The following is an 18,584-nucleotide window of genomic DNA, read 5'->3' as shown; positions in this document are numbered from 1 at the left end:
GACAGCTTTTTGTTGCAGAATTTCTATCAGAATGCAGGCTTGCTGCGCAGTGATGGCTCTCAGTCATAGCAGTAATGTAAGTTATCACCACAGAAAGAAGGAAGTTTTCATCTTCCTCAGTGAATCATCACCAGGTGCAGGAGAATTAATCTCTCTTGACATAGTTCATTGTTTAAATGAAGATAATTGAGAGAATCAGCATAGGAATGGTAATAATTACCCTTAATTGTGGTAAATAAGTCTGTAAGCAGATTTGGGGTTTATCTACGTTAACATTGTCCTTTGGGTCAGAAATGTGATTCTAAAGTGAATGTATCATCATGCATAGGCTGGCATCATAGGGTGGTCTCAGAGGACATGATCAGATTTTCTTTCAGGTGAAATCAAACTCGTGTGAAAGGCACTTCAGAGGTGCCCTGCTGCACTTGAACTTCTAATGGACCTTTAGTTCATTTGACCAAAGTATCTGTAGTCACTTGATGTAAAAGTTCCAAAACTCGTGCACTCTGGGTGCTGAGTCCTCACAACTGTTTCACTTTGAAGACCTATTGCTATTGCTAAATGGTATTTTTTAATATATACATAGTTCCAGATTAAAAAAATCTTGCTAAATATGTGACATCTATGGACATGAAAGAATAGCTAGAGAAACTTCTAGTCTTGCCACTGAGTAATTTAAAAGAGAAATAGGAATTGAACGTACAAAAGCAATCAAGAAGTGAAAGGCCTCAAGGACTTTCAAGGGGCAGCCGAGGTCACTTGGTTTGATCAGCTTGAAGAAGAGAAGGCTGAGGAGTGACCTCATGGCAGTCTACAGGTTCCTCAAGCAGGGAAGCAGAGAGGGCGATGCCAATCTCTGTCTGGTGACCAGCAATAGGATATAAGAAAATTTAATGCAGCTGGGTCAGGAAAAGCCCAGACTAGACATTAGAAAAAAGTTCTTTACTGAGAGCATGTTTGGACATTGGAATAGGCACTCCGGGGAAGTGGTCACGGCACCAAGCTTGTAAGAACTCAAGGAGTGTCTGGACAAAGCTCTTAGTCATATGGTTTAATTTTAGGTAGGCCTGCAGAAGCAGAGAGTTGGACTTGATGACCTTTATGGGTCCCTTTCAACTTGAGATATTCTATGGTTCTACGATTCTATGATTTTGGGTTAAACCATACTCCTTCTCTCTGTCCTTATTTCTAATCTGACAGGGTCATATGAATGGTATAAATCAGGTATCTTCAGAAAACTGGTGGGTTTTTATTAATTCACATGTTTTTGCAATATATGCGTAGCTTTAATATCAACTCCTTGCAAAAGGAAGGAGGGCTAGGTTAACAACAGAATTTAGGGATTTTTAGCTTCCAACACCTACAGCTTTTAGGTTAATGACAGAATTTAAGGTTTTCTAGCCTCTAACACCTACAGTTTTTCATTCATAATCATAACAACGAACAGAGATGCCCTCTCTCAGTTGTGTGTTCTTGTCACACTTCTTCTTCCTTCCATCTATTCATTTATGTTAAGGTTTTTTATTTTTGCTTCACCTATAGAATAAGTAGGGCAACACTAGCAATACCTGAGTTTGTTGTATTTCAGTTCTAATTTGAAAGAACTGACTTCAGAAGGATCAACATATTGTAAGGGCTGTATATAATTTCATTTCTTGGCATAATTCCTACTTCTGTAAGCATATAGATTTATATGATTCTATAAGTCACTCTAGGTATCAGTACAGATATAAATGGAAGTCGAAAGTCCTAGTCCCTTTTACTTTAAAATGTATCATCTGGAAGGTCTTTTCCAGAGCAGATGCTGTGTTTCTTTTAAAATACCATTTTAATTACAGTGCAATCAAAGAACTGCCCTGGAAAAAAAAAAATTGTGAAGCATTTCTACGATTCTATAATGTTTCTATACAGTAATATTACTTTTTATATACAGCCATCCACTAGCCTAATGATTTTAATGCATAGTCCATTTACGTTTTGTTTAACTTTTTATTGTCCTTTCAAGGGCCTTATTCAAGGTGATTTTTTTTGTCCTTAACTTTTATCTCATTGATTGCGCTCTGCAAAGCACTTCAAAAGAACAAATCAAAAGCTTACAAAGAACTTCCCACAGCACTTATATCTTCTGTTCAATGGGTATTTTCTTTCCATTTTAAAAGGAGAGAAGAATGAATAGTTCCTTCTGTGAATAGAAAATTTTTGTGATTACTGGTATGTTTATCTGAAGCCACACATTTTCAAAATCCCCCTTCCTGAAATGGAGGCATAGCATTAGATTTAACATTCACTGCAGTTCAACATGCGTCTGTAAACATGCATGAACTTTATTGAACTCAGTTACCCTCACGTTGGGTACAAATCCTCTCAATAACAGCTCTTTCCCAAGAGGGTCAGTTATCAGTCAGGGCAAATTGAAAATCTTACAGATTTCAGCTTGGCTCATGGGCAGATTCAGCATGGGACTGCCAAGCAATAGCTGCAGAAATTAATTATCAGGCCCTCATGACATAATCTTTACTCCTTTTGGATCTTGAACCCATGGGAAGTGAATATTTACATTTTCTCCATGGACATGATAGCTAAAAATGATCTATGTGAAATATCTCTCACTTGTGACAAGTTTTTTTGTTTTGGTATTTTTTGTTTGTTGGTTGTTTTTTTTTCTCAAATTTGACCCAAGAACTGTGAACTAGAAAGAAAATACCAACAACCCCAAAATTATGATTCAACTTTTACTGTTGGAAATAATCGTACAGAGATTAGGAAGCTTTTCTACAGGGAGATGAAGTCAGAAATAGATTGCAAAACTCCCCAGCATCTATGGCAAGTGTTGCAAGTACAGCAGAAGTCAGATTGATGGAGAGGTGTGTAAAAAATACAATAGTTCTTTCCAACACATAGAATCATAGATTCATATAATCATTAAGGTTGAGAGAGACCATTGAATCCAGCCTTGGACAGAACACTACCATGCCAACTAAACCACAGCACTAAGTGCCACTTCCATTTCTTGAACACTTCCAGGGACACTGACTCTACCACTTTCCTGGGCATTCCCTTTCAGTGAAGAAATTCTTCCTGATGTCCAACCTGAACCTCCCCTGGCACAGCTTGAGGCCATGTCCTATCACTACTTGTCTGGGAGAAGAGGCTCACCCCCATCTTCTACAACCTCCTATAGAAGCCCTGAGAGACCTTCAGCATGACATGGATAGACGTGGATTGTCTGATTTCAAAGAACTGAGTGATGGATGCAAGACACGTATTTTAATAGGTGTTTTTCTCAAGAAATGTCCTGGGTGTAAGAGAGGCATGGATAATGGTTCTGTCCCTTAGTATGTGCTGTTGGAATTGGAGAGCACATTGATTTTATTGTTTTGGTGTTGCCACTGCTATAGTGTTTTTCCATATTTGACTATAAAATTCTTGAGGTAAATCCAGATGCACTATTGACTAAAAAATTGAAAAGGATATCTGATAATTGGGATATTAGGGATCTGATAAAGGATCTGATAAACTGGGATCAGGATTTCCATCATCCTTTTGATACACATGGAGTAAATAAATAGAATCTGTTCTGCCAAAAGTCTTTTGCTGCAGCATTAATGCATAAATGAGTAAATAAAATGCATAAATGAATGGTTTCACAAATGTTTTTGCTGTCACACTTAGATTTCCCAAACCCTCTGAGGGCACAGACCTCTCTTAGTCCATGGAAATCCACTGGCTCTACTGTTTTCCAGCAGCATAGAGGAAACCTTGCAAGAGTGGCTGCTATTCTCATCATCTATGAAATGAAGAAATACTGTCATTCTCTCTGAAATTTGAAATGAAATATTTTTCCAATCAACCAGGAAAGGATCCAAAACCTCTTGGCCATTTCACTCCTCCTGGCTTCTGATAGTGTATCTTCAAGGTCTCTGGATACATCCCAATCTTTCCATCCTCAGATACTACATAGTACTTTTGAGGCGGGGATAAAGTCCAGGTGGAAGTTCTCCAAGCCCTGTTATGTTGTTTATGCAGGCTGTTGCAGAGAGGATTTGTAGCTAAATGTCATTTCTGTTTAAAAGTACCAAGGGGTTAAAGCTGGTATTATAAATGTCATTTTCAGGGGAAGCATGCCAGATAAATGCTAATCTGCTCCTTAAGCACTTTCCAGTGATCTTCTGTAAGCACTCTTCAAAGAGTAAAACATAAAAATATGCTGGTACAATGTAGGAATTAAAGTGCAGACACTCTTCAGCCAGTGGGGTTGTAAACCTCCTGGCCTGAAGCTATGAAAAACAAGGGAGTCCCTGCCACCCTCTATGGATAAACAGAAGGAAGGACAGATTCTTAGAGTTTTCTTTCTACACAGAAATCCTTCAAGAAACATTTTGATTAGCTGACAACTTTTTAAGCAAGCATGGAAATAATGGTGAATCTGAAGTAAAGAGAGAGAGAAAGACTTACAGAGGTAGAAAGGATTGTTTAGTCCCTTTCACTGAGGATTTCACAGAAATATGTTATAGACATGTTTTGTCTTGAAAGGGAGTTCTCATGTGGTTCTTTACTGAAGCTACAGATGGCAGCTAAATAGAACTCAGGGATCTCAGATGAGGTCTCCCTCATAGCAGAGCCCCATGAGGGGGAAATTAATTGGGTAGCTGGTTTATGGATGCAGCAAAAGTTGAAGTTTTCAGAATACAGCAGATAGCATTTCCCACAAGGGAAGACACATTAGCACTCAACTCCACCAGAGGACTATGACTCTCTATTGCTTACTAACAATTTTATGTTCAGTTAGGTACTTGTTTGAAGCCCCTTTCCTGCTTTTTCCTGTGCAGTATCTGTGGCCAGCACATCGAAACAGGATAGGGAATTTGGTCCGTTGTACCTGGAAATAAAAGGAAGCTTTGAGGGGCTCCTTGCATACCACGGCTCTCTCAACATCCTGTACATACTCCTGCTCCCCCTTATTTGTAAAGTGCTTTTGCCATTATAAATAAATACACTGAAAATATGAGAGATGGTGAAAGGATGCTGTTGAGAGATCTGTGTACCACACCACAGCTGTGGTCCTGTAACAGTCAGTGAGAAAATATTTTCTTTTGTTGCAGAGCCCAAGACAACCCTCCTATTCACATGTACATGGTCCCACATGTCATCTCTATGTCCCTCAGGACTCTCGCATTACAATTACAGCAACACAGCACACCAAGCAGTTGAGTGTACCACAAGACTCCTGAAGAGCAACAGGAACAGCATTGCTTCTCGAGAACCAAGAACTGTCACTCTGAAGTCTGGTCTTGGTAAAGTCCTAGTAGAAGTGGTGGAATCACCATTCCTAGAAGCGTTCAGTAAACCAGTAGTCGTGGCATTTTGTGGTATGGTTTAGTGGGCATAGTGGTATTCAGTCAAAGGTTGCACTTGATGATCTTGAAGGTCTTTTCCAACCTTAATTATTCTATGCTTCTGTGACTCTGAAACGTATGTTCCTTGGCTTAAACCTCATGCCACAGAGACCGGATGTCTACAACACGAATAGACGCCCTGCCATACAACACAAGGCGAACACCTCTCCTTATCCTACGGTGAACCACTATATATCATTTCACAATGGATAGAAGAAGGATAAACAGGACAAATGTTGAAAGAACACTTGGTAGCTTCTGATTTGTATGAATAGACTGGGAGTAGACAGACTTCTGTCTTCAAATAGTATTAAATGTTTTTCCATCACTCATTATGAAATAATTTGTGGTGTAGTAGTCAAAGCCACAGCTTTGATGGAAGGAAAGTGTTGCCTTGTCAAAACTGCCTGGACTTTCAAGCAGAGGTCTGGGCTGGAAGGGTCTGTGAATTTTCACAGACACCTTAGCAATTTGAACCAAAGTTGTCGCAGCTGAGATCACCTGCTTTCTTCAATAACAAGAGCAAGAAATCACAGCTGAAAACAAACTGTAAATGATAAGTTTTGCTGAACTGCCTGCCCACTCCTGTAACCTTTATTAACCTAAATCTCCTTTGAGGATGATTGGATTTATCAGTCTGTTGTGATGTTATTTTCACTACAACATCAGATGCCTGGTTCTTTCCCTGCTATGCCTAGATGAGTCTTTACCCTGCCTGATCTCAAACCAAAGCACTGATTTTGCATAGAAGAACTTCAATAATCCAGCAAAGCATCAATATCCACCTTAGAAAACATAATTCTGTTAGTCATTGTCAGGATACTGTTCATACTGTTCACCAGCAGTTCTGTACCCCAATCTGTGCTAGAGGGTGAAATCTAGAAGTACTTCAAGGTAAGAACAGCTGAAGGTCCACTTAGATGAGGGTGACATTACCTCCTCTTTTAAAAAGTTAGATATCTATTTATATAAAGCTGATTGACAAGATTTTCTGAACAGCCAAAGAAAAGAAAGTAGATTTCCTAGGAAGGCAATTCAACCTAATGCAAGCTGGAATAGGCCTTGCTTTGTGGCAGATTCTCCTCAAAGACAGAATATATTATGGGCATCTGACGTCTAGACAAATAAAACCTTGCTCAGTGTAACTGAAGAAGTTACAATTCATTGAGGCATACACCTCTTGCTTCTTATTTCTTAACCACAGAATGACTTGGTGGTAGCAAGCAAATAAATGGGTTTTGTACTTCTATTAGCCTCATTTACCTGGAAGTGTACTTATACTTTCTTAAATTAGATTACTGTTTTCAATACTTGTCAATGTCTGTGACTATTTTGTCTTATTGATTTTTTGTCTTATGGTTTTACAAGAATTGCGAGAATTTTCAAGGCTATAGAAAAAGTTCTTGTGCTGAAGTGAGACGAAAGATAAAATTCTCAGAAGTAAACAGGAGAATTTGAGTTGCTCAGTCAAAACACTTTATTTTTATTGTTTTGAACAATCCCATTTTGATTTTTAGTTGATTTTTTTTTTAATTTTTGTTTGTTTGTTTTTTATTACTTTGCACTGTTTTAAAGTGAAAATAGTTTAGGAGTAAAACCTCATATTTTTTAATTTTATTTTCAAAGTGTAGTTGCAGGCTGTTTGGAGTTTGGAGTTTTAAAACATTTGGTTTTCAATATTTTTAGAATGTTTTTCTGACTGTTCATAGAAAACAGCACTTCCTTATGAACAGTTTTGTTTTGATGAATCCCTCTTTTCCAGTGGGAATAAAAATAATATTTAAGAGCAATTCTTAACATAAAGTTTCTTTTTTGTATCTGCATGTTAAATTCACTTGGTAAATTTCTTATTAGTCTCAAATATACATCAATCCTTCCATAAATGCTTTGTTCCATATATTGATTGAGAAAAATATTTCCTAAAGGGGAAACCTTTATTGATAGAAAGATATCAAATGTTAGGTTTTGCTCTGTTTTTAAAGTATTTTATTGAAATATTTTTTATATTTCAAAATATCTGGGTTAAGTAACAAAATGCATTGCCAATATAAGCGGTACAAAAAAAATCTGCAACTATGTTGACACTATAAGGTAAAAATGAAAAAAAAAATAAGAAAAGAAATTGGAACAAATGACATTTAAAGAAAAACAATTAGCCTATTGCTTGTTAAATGTACAAATAGCTCTTGGCAGCTTATTCATGGATAAATATAGATTCCATCAAATTAAAAAAACAAATTAGAAGGCTTAAAGGATAACTCACAAAGAAATATTTTTAATTTTTCTTTAAAATTTACTGCTTATTAAAGAGTAACAATTAAAAATCTTAAGTCTTACATTAAAACCCACCATAAATAGTGAATTCAACTGACAGAATTAAGGGATATTATAACCACAAGCAATACAATTATACTGAGGATTTGCATGCCATCTTGCCTAGGGTAGGCTAGTCAAGTGATCAGGTGAAGAGGATGACAGAGCAGAAGCAGGTGGAATATTTTTACTAAAACTAATGTATTTCACAGAATATAATATAAAGTTACTTTATTACTTTTTTATCATATTCCAGACATAATTCCATGGCTTCATAGACTTGATAGTCATTTGCATGTAAGGGAACACCAGTACTGTGTTGCATTTGCTCCTCAAGAGACAAGTGATAAAAAAATATGGGAAGTCCAACAGCTGTGCCTGGAACTCTACTAATGATAAATAATGATGATTAAATAGTAAGAGATTATTAAAAATGAGAAGCACTCCAAGGATCTCTTTTATATGACTTGAAACGGTATTGATCTCAACTAACTCTAGACTCATGTAGTGTAACTACCACACCTTTGGTAGTATCTAGTCTGTCTTCATGGTCAATAACAAGAACATCTATTTATGGCATATTTCATTGTAATTCTCCATTTCAGACATCTCCCTCAAGATAGGATGAAATATTTGTTTGGAGACTGTTTCCTCTCCATTTAGGGGAGCTAAGGACAACTAGCTCGGGTATAAAAGTCTTTAATAAGATGAATTCCATCCAAAGCAGATGGTGACCTTAAATTTTTGAAAGCGTCATAATAAATTTGTACTTTCATATAGAAGTACTCACTGGTAGACAGAGACAGGAAGCCGAATAGCTCCCCTGTAATCCAGGAGGAAACATTTAGTGACCTGTTGAGCCACTTGGGTCCTCACAAGTCTATGGGGCCAGAGGGATCCATCCTAGGGTGATGAGGGAGCTGGTGGAAGAGCTCACCAAGCTGCTCTCCATCATCTACCAACAGTCCTGGCTCACTGGGGAGATCCCAGATGATTGGAAGATGGTGAATGTCACGCCCACCCACAAAAAGGTCTGCAAGGAGGACCTGGGAAACTACAGGCCTGTCAGCCTGACCTCAGTGCCTGGCAAGGTTATGGAGCAGATCATCCTGAGTGCAATCACACAACAGCTACAGGATGGACAAGAGATCAGACCCAGCCAGTATGGGTTTAGGAAGGGCAGGTCCTGTCTGACCAACCTGATCTCCTTTTATGATCAGGTGACCCGCCTGGTGGATGAGGGGAAGGCTGTGGATGTGGTCTATCTGGACTTCAGCAAAGCCTTTGACACCATCTTCCACAGCATTCTCCTGGAAAAGCCGGCAGCCCATGGCTTGGACAGAGGCACTCTGTGCTGGGTTAGGAACTGGCTGATGGCCGGGCCCAGAGAGCGGTGGTGAACAGTGCTGCATCCAGGTGGCAGCTGGTCACTAGTGGTGTTCCCGCAGGGATCAGTGTTGGGCCCAGTTCTCTTTAATATCTTTATTGATGATCTGGATGAGGGGATTGAGGGTACCATTAGCAAATTTGCAGATGACACCAAGCTGGGGGGAAGTGTTGATCTGCTGGAAGGCAGGAGGGCTCTGCAGAGGGACCTGGACAAGCTGGAGAGTTGATCTTTTTCCAGTGGGATGAGACTCAACAAGGTCAAGTGCTGGGTCCTGCACTTTGGCCAACAACAACCCCCTGCAGCGCTACAGGCTGGGCACAGAGTGGCTGGAGAGCAGCCAGGCAGAAAGGGACCTGGGAGTTTGGATTGACAGGAAGCTGAACATGAGCCAGCAGTGTGCCCAGGTGGCCAAGAAGGCCAGTGGCATCCTGGCCTGGATCAGGAACAATGTGGCCAGCAGGACCAGGGAAGTGATTCTTCCCCTGTACTCAGTGCTGGTGAGGCCACACCTGGAGGGCTGTGTCCAGTTCTGGGCTCCTCAGTTCAGGAAAGATATTGAGGTGCTGGAGCAGGTCCAGAGAAGAGCAATGAGGCTGGTGAAGGGACTTGAGCACAAGTCCTATGAGGAGAGGCTGAGGGAGCTGGAGAGGCTGAGGGAGCTCTTTAGCCTGGAGAAGAGGAGGCTCAGGGGAGACCTCATCACTCTCTACAACTCCCTGAAAGGAGGCTGTAGCCAGGTGGGGGTTGGTCTCTTCTCCCAGGCAACCAGCAGTAGGACAAGAGGGCATGGTCTTAATCTGTGCCAGGGGAGATTTAGGTTGAATATTAGGAAAAATTTTTTTACGGAGAGAGTAATCAGACATTGGAATGGGCTGCCCAGGGAAGTGGTGGATTCACTGTCCCTGGAGTTTTTAAGATGAGACTGGATGTGACATTTTGTGCCATGGTCTAGTAATCATGGCGGTGTTGGATCAAGGGTTGGACTTGATGATCTTGGAAGTCTTTTCCAACCCAGTTGATTCTATGATTCTATAATTTTTTGTGTTTTAAGGAATATTCATGTACACATTACGTTAGTCATGCACCTTCCAGGATTCTGAATCATTCTCTGGTGGCACTTGCTGACTTTGTGGTCAGATTAGAAAATTTTCCTAATCCTGTGTGCTTTTATTTGTGTTGTAGGTGACAGAGACAAGCTAAAAGTATCAGTGTCTTGTGAGTGTATAACTGCCCTCAGATTTGCATCTATGTACAATAGGTGAGGTTTTGACAGAAACCATTTCTTATTTCAGCTATATTTTCCCGTCTACTTTTTCACATGGATTGACTAAACGAGATGAAGTGCTATCCTTGACTAGTGCCTATATTTTATTTTTTTCTCTCAGTGATTTTCTTGCATAAATCTGCTACTAAAAATGTTCTCAGTAGTCTTCATTTATATCTCCACTGCAAATGAACAAACAAAGATGAAGGTTGAAAAAACCAAAGAGAACATCTCATAAAGAGCCTACAAATAACACAAGACAAACAGTTTGTGTGTAACCCCAGGAAAAAAGGATAGCAAGGAAGAAAACAAGGGAACAAGGAAGAGATTTCACGTAAAACTTCACTGAATTTATAATGTCTCGTTAAAAACCAGAAGCGGAATTGTAGCACCTGGTACCTGTGTAATAAATTAAACAAACAGACACAAAGCTCCTATAAAACTTGATTTTAGGCTCCCTACCCAACTGGAGATAACTGTAATTAAGGGTGACCTTTTTTCTTTAGTTATTGCCTCTCACAGTTCTTTCACCATTTGTTTTTGCAAATGTATTTACATACTTCGTGTCTCCTGATTTACGAAATAGAGCAGAGCAAAGAACAGAGTCTCATGGAGTGCACTGATGCATGAATAATAATAAAAATGATAGATGTAAATAAAACCTGTTCAAGCTGGTTTTTTTCTCCTACAGGGGGAAGCAGAGAGCTTTTGTTACTACTCTGCTTTGGGGCTTGCACATACTCAGTTTCCTGTCACTTTGGGTGCTCCTTTGTCATCTTCCTCTTCCTTTTCTCTGTGTTTGGTTATTGACCATCTATAGACTACTCTTGCAGTTAACTCTTTGAGACATATGTCTGCATGTTTGCCTGTAAATGTTAAGTAAAATATATCTTCTATAAATAAAATGGTTAATTTTCTCATTAAAAAGTAGGTCTGCTAGAGACTTCAGGACATCAGCTGATATCTCCACTGTATGGCTGGATGCAATAACAAAGCACACAAATAGCAACAAAATGTTATCAGAAACTGTCTTCTTATGAGGGTGTCTTTGCTGGACCTAGTGTAACATGCAAATCTTCTGTTTCTTAGTATTTACCTATGCATATGTGTACATTATAAACACCATGTGCACATGATAATGTGTGCCTAGTCAGTAACTAAAGCATTAATTTCTTTTCCATACAGCATCCATATACCAAAATATTAAAAAAAAAATCATTTCAGAGCAGGAATAGGCACCACAAAAAGCCTCTTGGCTACTATTATTATTATAAAATCCCCAAAGTAGCAACCTAAATAACTGGTATGTAACTTTTACTCTTTATGTAATCCCCATATTAGCATTGTTGTTGCCACCTACCTCTACTGTCCCTTTCCTTTACAAAGGAATTAGAATGACTAATTTCTCTATTATCCTTTGTGAAGCTTAAACACTATTTTACTTCTCCAAATGTGCTATTTTTTCACAAAACCTTTCTAAATCTTCTTTTCAAAGTACAGGGGACCTTAAAAAACATGAGCTATCACAAATGTTTGGATTGTGTGTTGTAGTCTCTGTGTCTGTAGCAACTTAACACTGTCCTTCATTTCTAAGAGAGTAAACAAAATACTGCATTGCAGCAAATCTAATTTAAAGAGACACAATAGGGCAGAGGTTTGGATAAGAAAGGCTCAGTTTTGTTTGCCTCCTAGCAAAATATTAAAAGAATCAAGAGACAGAGAGAAGCAGCCTATTTGTTCTTTATTTTCTTTTTTAGTTATCAAAACCTAAATAGAGCGTGTTAGACACATTGTATTTCAACTGAGGAAGTCAGCAATATGCACTGTTGAAGGAATATCACAATGCTGACATTTAATATTGCTATAGTGAATACAGAAGGTATGAAAAAGAGATATATATTAAAAAGGTAATAATCTGTGACTGCTGCTTCAAGGTTATTTTCTTAAAAGAATCAGAAGGCTTTAATAGTTAAAAGGTATGCAATATTTTCCATTTCAAAGAAGAGCACTGGAAATTAGGTGGATCATAGATATCATATGAGAATTCTGGACAAAGGTATAGCTAATATTTTAAAACTGAGGGGTTTATCGTGTTTTATGTAGTACTCAGAGGCAGCACACGCATTACCAGGGGAGTAAAAACACATAAAACAATAAGTGAAATTGGAATTATCTCTGCTTCAAGTTTGCAACAGGGGTATAATGTGGAGTTAAACAAATGTTCCTCTCATGTGGAGATTAGCTCTCTCTGATTTTCTGCCTCTTTCCTCAGCAGCAACATGCAGAAAATGGGCTTTGGACTGACAGCTTCTCTGTATTGGCAACCATTCCACTGCCGTGTGCCATGATGGAGATCTCCTATTGTTTTGGGGTCATACAAGGCAAGGTTTGGGTCCAGGAAAGCACACCTTTTTGAAACTAACACGAGGAACCAAAAGGGATACTCTGAGCTATGTTTCTCCAACACGGTCTCCACACAACAGAGCTTGGAGCAGCTAAGCCATTAGAGTCCCTGGTGACTATCTCAACAGCAGTGAGTCTTCCTTCATCCCTCAGCCTTTCTGCTTCTTTTAACCTCAGCATAACATTGCATGGTGGCATGACAAAAGCACCCGTTTCCCTCAAAGCACCTACAGACTCCACTGTCCAATCCACATCTTCAAAATGCCTGATTAGATGTGAGCTGCTGCTGTCTTACCTAGAAATTGTCTGTGCTTTTAGCTTTCAGGCTGAAAGTTGAATACCTTGTGTGGAGCTTATTCCTTAGGAATTAACTTATATTTCCTTCCAAAAGCAAGTGGCCTGTTATGAAACCTGACTCATATGTCTTCCTCTCCTATTCACATAGAAAATACATGAATGAGGATAGACAGACTCCATTTACACACTATTGTGCTAAGACCCTCACTACAGATACACTACTGGATGAATCAAATGCACTTGTTTGAGTCAGAACCCTCCTGTCAGGACAGGGCAACAGAGCAAGGGCAGTCAGTCAGCTGGACATCCCCATCCTTGTATGTTGCCCTGCAGGTTGAATAGTCTGAATATTTTTCCAGTAACACAGAAAATTAATTGAAGCTTCTTAAACGGAAGTTCATCATATTGTACTTGAAATGGAAGTGGCATTTACCCACATGCCATTTGGTTTGCATACCATGGACCTTCATATCTGCACAGCTTAATCCATACATATTTATACATCAGTTTCTTAAAGGTGATAACTTTACAATTACATGATTACTTTAAAGGTTCTCTATTCCCTTTCGGAGAACAGACACGCTGAGAGCTAAACCCTCACCCCATGGAAGTAGGTTGATCACAAGATGGAAGTTACCTAATTTATTATCTTTGCACCTGGCGGTTAAGTTTCTTGAAAAGCATGCTATGCTTTGCACAGCTGATGAAGGGTTTAATCTAAATCCTGATCTGTAAATATAGCCTACACGTTGTGCTGGCAGTCATGCTGGTGTTTTGGTAAGGACTAAATACAATTCTCTTTGGTGCTAGTATGATGAATATCAGCCATTCGAGGCACTCAAATGTAAAACCAGTTAAATTTCTTTATGTAACATAGGTTTATGAAACTGTAAGAAAAGCTGCCCAAAATAAAAACTGCAGTGGGAGTTAAGCCAAGTGTCTCTAGAGTCTAAAGCCAAATGAGTGTTTAGTTTTTCAGACTATAACACTCTAATATATATTAGCCTTAAAATGAAGGACAATTAGACTGGGATGAGTCTCCTCATCTACTAGGATGCAGAAGGGCCACTAAGTTTATGTCAAACCTGTAGGTATCAGGTCACAGCAGGAAATCAAGTCCCATTTGAGCAGTCAGCCTGTTTTTTGTTTATACCTTCCTTCCCCCAACCAAGCTTTCTTCTTTCCTGATAGAGCACAGAAAGAACTTTGTCTCTTCTTATGCATCTGTAGACATACACTCACTCCTTCTTTTCTGAAAAAATTTGTATCCTGGAGTGATTCCTGTGATGTGCTCTGGATTTTCCTTTCTATTGACACATATACAACTTCAGTATGAACCAATGGACACAAAAGATTAGAAAACCCCAAAATTACTCTCTTGAAATCATGTGTAAACTTCTGCAACAGTGCAAGGATATGGCCAAAAAAATGTTTTCAATAGCAAAATGAAAAAAGTAATTTGCACAGAATTATATTAATAAGACACAAAAAAGGACAAACTTTCTAATTGCTTATTCTTATGATAAAAAAGGAACTGCCTCTTCAAACAGTCAATGCAGAGTTTGAGGCTACTGAGAGTCATTTGTATTTATAAATATCTTGAGGTTTTCTACTAGATTAGGAATTCTTGTTTTTATACTTGCTTTTCACAGTCTTAACTGAGCTTTTTTGTATTGAGTATTCTTGCAAGAGTTGTTACAACTTTTTTAAGTAATATTTGTTACAGATGATTCAATAAGCTTTTTAATATGTTTTGTAAATTGTGAATGATAAAAATGTTTTTAGTCCAGAGTAAAGGATAAAAGGAAATTGGTTGAATGGAGATGATAACCTGGGTTGGCTAGGTGAGACTGTAATAATTTATTTCATTCTAAGGTGTAACAGCAGCAGGATTTGTAGTGAAAGGTTTCTTTCTATAGTTGCTTTTCTATCTCTTTTTGTTGTTGTTTTTTGTTTTGTATTATGAATGCTTTGAAATTGTATGTATTTGTGAAGGGAGGAAAAGATAATATGTCATAAGAGAAGATGGCACTCAGGAGACAATGAAAGCACATGATGAAGATGCTTTCTTGGGACTAACACAACCCAGGACCAATTCTCTTTTCTGCAACAAAGTCAGTGTAATGTGACCTTGAACAGGACATTTCAGGCTATGTTCATAAAATAGATTTTGATGCCAGTGATTGTTGCTTAAATCCAAAATATTGGTCCTCAAAATTCTCCTGTTCTCCTGCAGAGCCACCTGGATTTTCTTGGTCCCTGTAAATGACATCAGTAAATTCCACAGGCACCCACCTTTCCTCTGCTCTCAAAGCTGATATACACTGCTGAATATTAAAGTAATCTTTGAGCCAGATGGTGAGCTGGAGACTGATTCTGCAATCTGATAGTTATAGCACTCAGCTGAGGATGTAAATAGACCTTGATTTTAGTCTCCATAGTCATGGGTTTAGTCTTTGCAGGAACTAGAACAGCTTCGATAGCAAACTGAGGAAGTTACTCTTTGTCACCAATTAGATTTCATGGTCTGAAGGTAGGAAGAGTCATGTGGGACATAAGGAAGAGAGATTTAAAGTGTTTTTGCAGACCCAGCTGGTGTGGAAGTAATGTGCTTATCATGAAAATTGAAGGGAACAGAAGAGAGAGAGTGTTCTTATCTGCAGAGAGGACAAATTGATCTCTGACAGTTCCAGTTTCACCTCCCAACTAAAAAAGGATTCAGTTAGCCCAGGAACCTAAGTTTTGGATGGATGACATTAGGTAGCCCCTTTTCCTCATTCTAGGAAATCATATGCTTTGTGAGTTGCACACTAAGATGCCCACGGTTTCTCACTATGAGGTATATGTGGGTTTTTTAACAAAAACATCAATGGGTTTGATATAAATTTGTGTCAAACCTTGTCTCTCCTGTATTCTGGCTTGTTATGCTACAGTGGCAGTACAAGTAAGCCTTCCCACCTCTTGTACAGGGAAACAGCTTACCTAAACCAGGGTTGGAGATTCTACAAGACAGCTGGATAACTAAGAGTTTAGTGCTGCAATGATAGATGTATGCATTTAGACTCCTGGTTGTTCACTTGAGAAATGAGAGTAGTTACGTTCTTCTAAAGGATGTTGTGACCTAGGGGGATAAATATTTTATTGACTGTGAGACACCCTCATATTAGGGCAATGTGAGCCACATGAGTATGTTTAGAATTGAAATGCTAGTGAGTCAGGACATTGGCTTTTATTAATTTGCAGAAAGATTCGTATATTCTTAGAGTGGTTCTTATAACAGTCTATTACTTTTTCTTTAACAAAATATGCATTAAAATATTGAAGATGTTTACATCTTGAATTTAAAAGACAAAAAGTTATTCGAGGCAGAAGGTAGTTAAGGTAACGTGATTCAGAAGGTCAAGCTAGACAACAGAGTTGATAAGTAATGCTTATTTTTGCTCTTAAAAATGCTTTTGAAGTGAACTGTTTGAGGCTGAAAGATCTTACAAAGACATTCCAAACCCAGAAATTCAGCTTTTTACTGTTTGTAAACTGATCCGCCATGAAATTACCACTCAGTGGGATATTCACTAAATTTTTTGACAGTTATTTTTAAATAAGAAATATTATGTTGAAAAAATATTGCGCCTTTAAAAACATGCTGCCTCTAGTCTAGGTTGGATTTTAAACCTTGGTTTTAAGGTGAAATAGTAATAAAAGAACAAAAAAAACTATTTGGCATTGACTAAAGAACTACTTACATGTTTGAGAGACGTATGTGGGATTTCTGAGGACTCTAATCCTGATTTCCATGAGAGGAAATTTTAAACGTTCAGTTTTATACATAGGTAAGTATACAATACAAGTTGTACTGTCAGTGTTACTGCTTTCATACTGTCAGGTAGCACTACAGTCTCGGGTGTTTAAGTTATAATGAGCTATCTCCATAAAATCTCTATCAATCTCAGTACACACATTTGCCATTGCTCATTGCTCCTCTTCCAGCAAGGTAGCTTTTGTCATGATCCTTACTAAGTGCAGGAAGGTAAAGTGTGAAGATGGCATATTCTAAGCAGCTTGTAATGGCAGCCATAAAATTGCTCACAGAATGATAAATTTCTTACGTGGATCCTAATTAGTATGTCTCCATCTCAGAGAAGTCAAAGGAAAAGGGACTGGAAGGAGCTCAGAGAGTCCTGCTTCTTTCCTCCGGCCCATGAGCTGCACTGTGATGTTTGACTCACTGAAAGACAAGGGCACTTCGATCCTATGCCAAAGAGTATCAAGAACATTTCATAATTTTCCCCCTTTCCAGCAACAATTGACATATTTGGATCTGAGAGTCATAGAATAGCTGGGTTTGGAAGGGACCTCCGGAGATCATCTAGTCCAATCCACCTGTTAAAACAGGTTCACCTAGAGCAGGATCGTGTCCAGGTAAGTTTTGAATATCTCCAGAAAAGGAGACTACACAATGTTGCTGGGCAGCCTTTTATCTCCTTTCCTTTTTATTTGACTTTCACACTGTAATGTTTTCAGTATCTCTTCTCACTTTTTTTTTTTTTCTGGATATTCCTGTGCCTGATTAGTTTTTCCCCAGTATCACATTCATGTTGTTAATAATTCCTCTGTTAATTCATTCAATTGCCTTGAATTACACTATATTTTTCTTTTATATTTTTCGGCTTAGTAAGATAATTTCGAAATTAAATCCTGCCTTCGAAAGAGGTGGCCCTTCCTCCAAACTCAAAACCTCAATATCACGAAGCTTATTAAGTAGAATACTATGTAGTACTGGATCTAGGACAGACCATGTCATGTTCCTTTGCTACCTTCTTTCATTTTGTCTATAAACAAATGATATCTTCTTTCGAGTAGCATTTTCAAGCCAGCTGCATGCTGACCTTAGGACTGTCTCACCCACACTCTGACGCTTTTGTTCTCTTATGCAAATGCCATGTCAGACTGTGTCAAAAGCTTTATTAAAGTCATGATATGTGACATCCTCTGCTCTTCTCCTATTCATGAGGCCTCTTACCCTGTCATAGAAAGAAATTAGGTTGTTTTGACACGGTTTGTTTCTGACAATTTCATGTTAGCTTTTAGCAGGTCCATACAAATGGACTGTTTGATAACTCTGTAGAGACATCCAGGCTGCATGAATTAACTTTAATCAAGGAGAGCAGGAAAAAGACATCTTCTCACACAGGCTGCCACAACCAGAAATTGCATAACAAATAGGTGGTATTGCTTTGTGGCCCCAAACTTCACATCTTTTGTCACTCTGAGAAGTAGATTTTGAAGGGCTATAGGAAGGATACAAGTTGAGGTTGTCCCTGTGTTGTTATCTGCATTATCACAACCCTTTGAGCACCTAAGATAAAAGCGATTTCTGCACTCTGAAGACAGCTAGAAAATGCGTAGTTTTCTACTAGCTAAGACCTGTGCATCTGATCTAGTCTAAATCACATTCTTGTTTTTATTTCTCTTCCTCTTCAGCTGCTTGTTCTAGATTCTTTGAGGGTAGGATCTTATTTAG

Source organism: Pipra filicauda, unplaced genomic scaffold, assembly GCF_003945595.2.
Source record: "Pipra filicauda isolate LSUMZ 115617 unplaced genomic scaffold, ASM394559v2 scaffold412_size1447426_pilon, whole genome shotgun sequence".
In the NCBI taxonomy this organism is placed as follows: Eukaryota; Metazoa; Chordata; class Aves; order Passeriformes; family Pipridae; genus Pipra; species Pipra filicauda.
The sequence above is the reverse complement of the archived record's forward strand: the minus strand, read 5'-3'. Positions refer to the sequence as shown.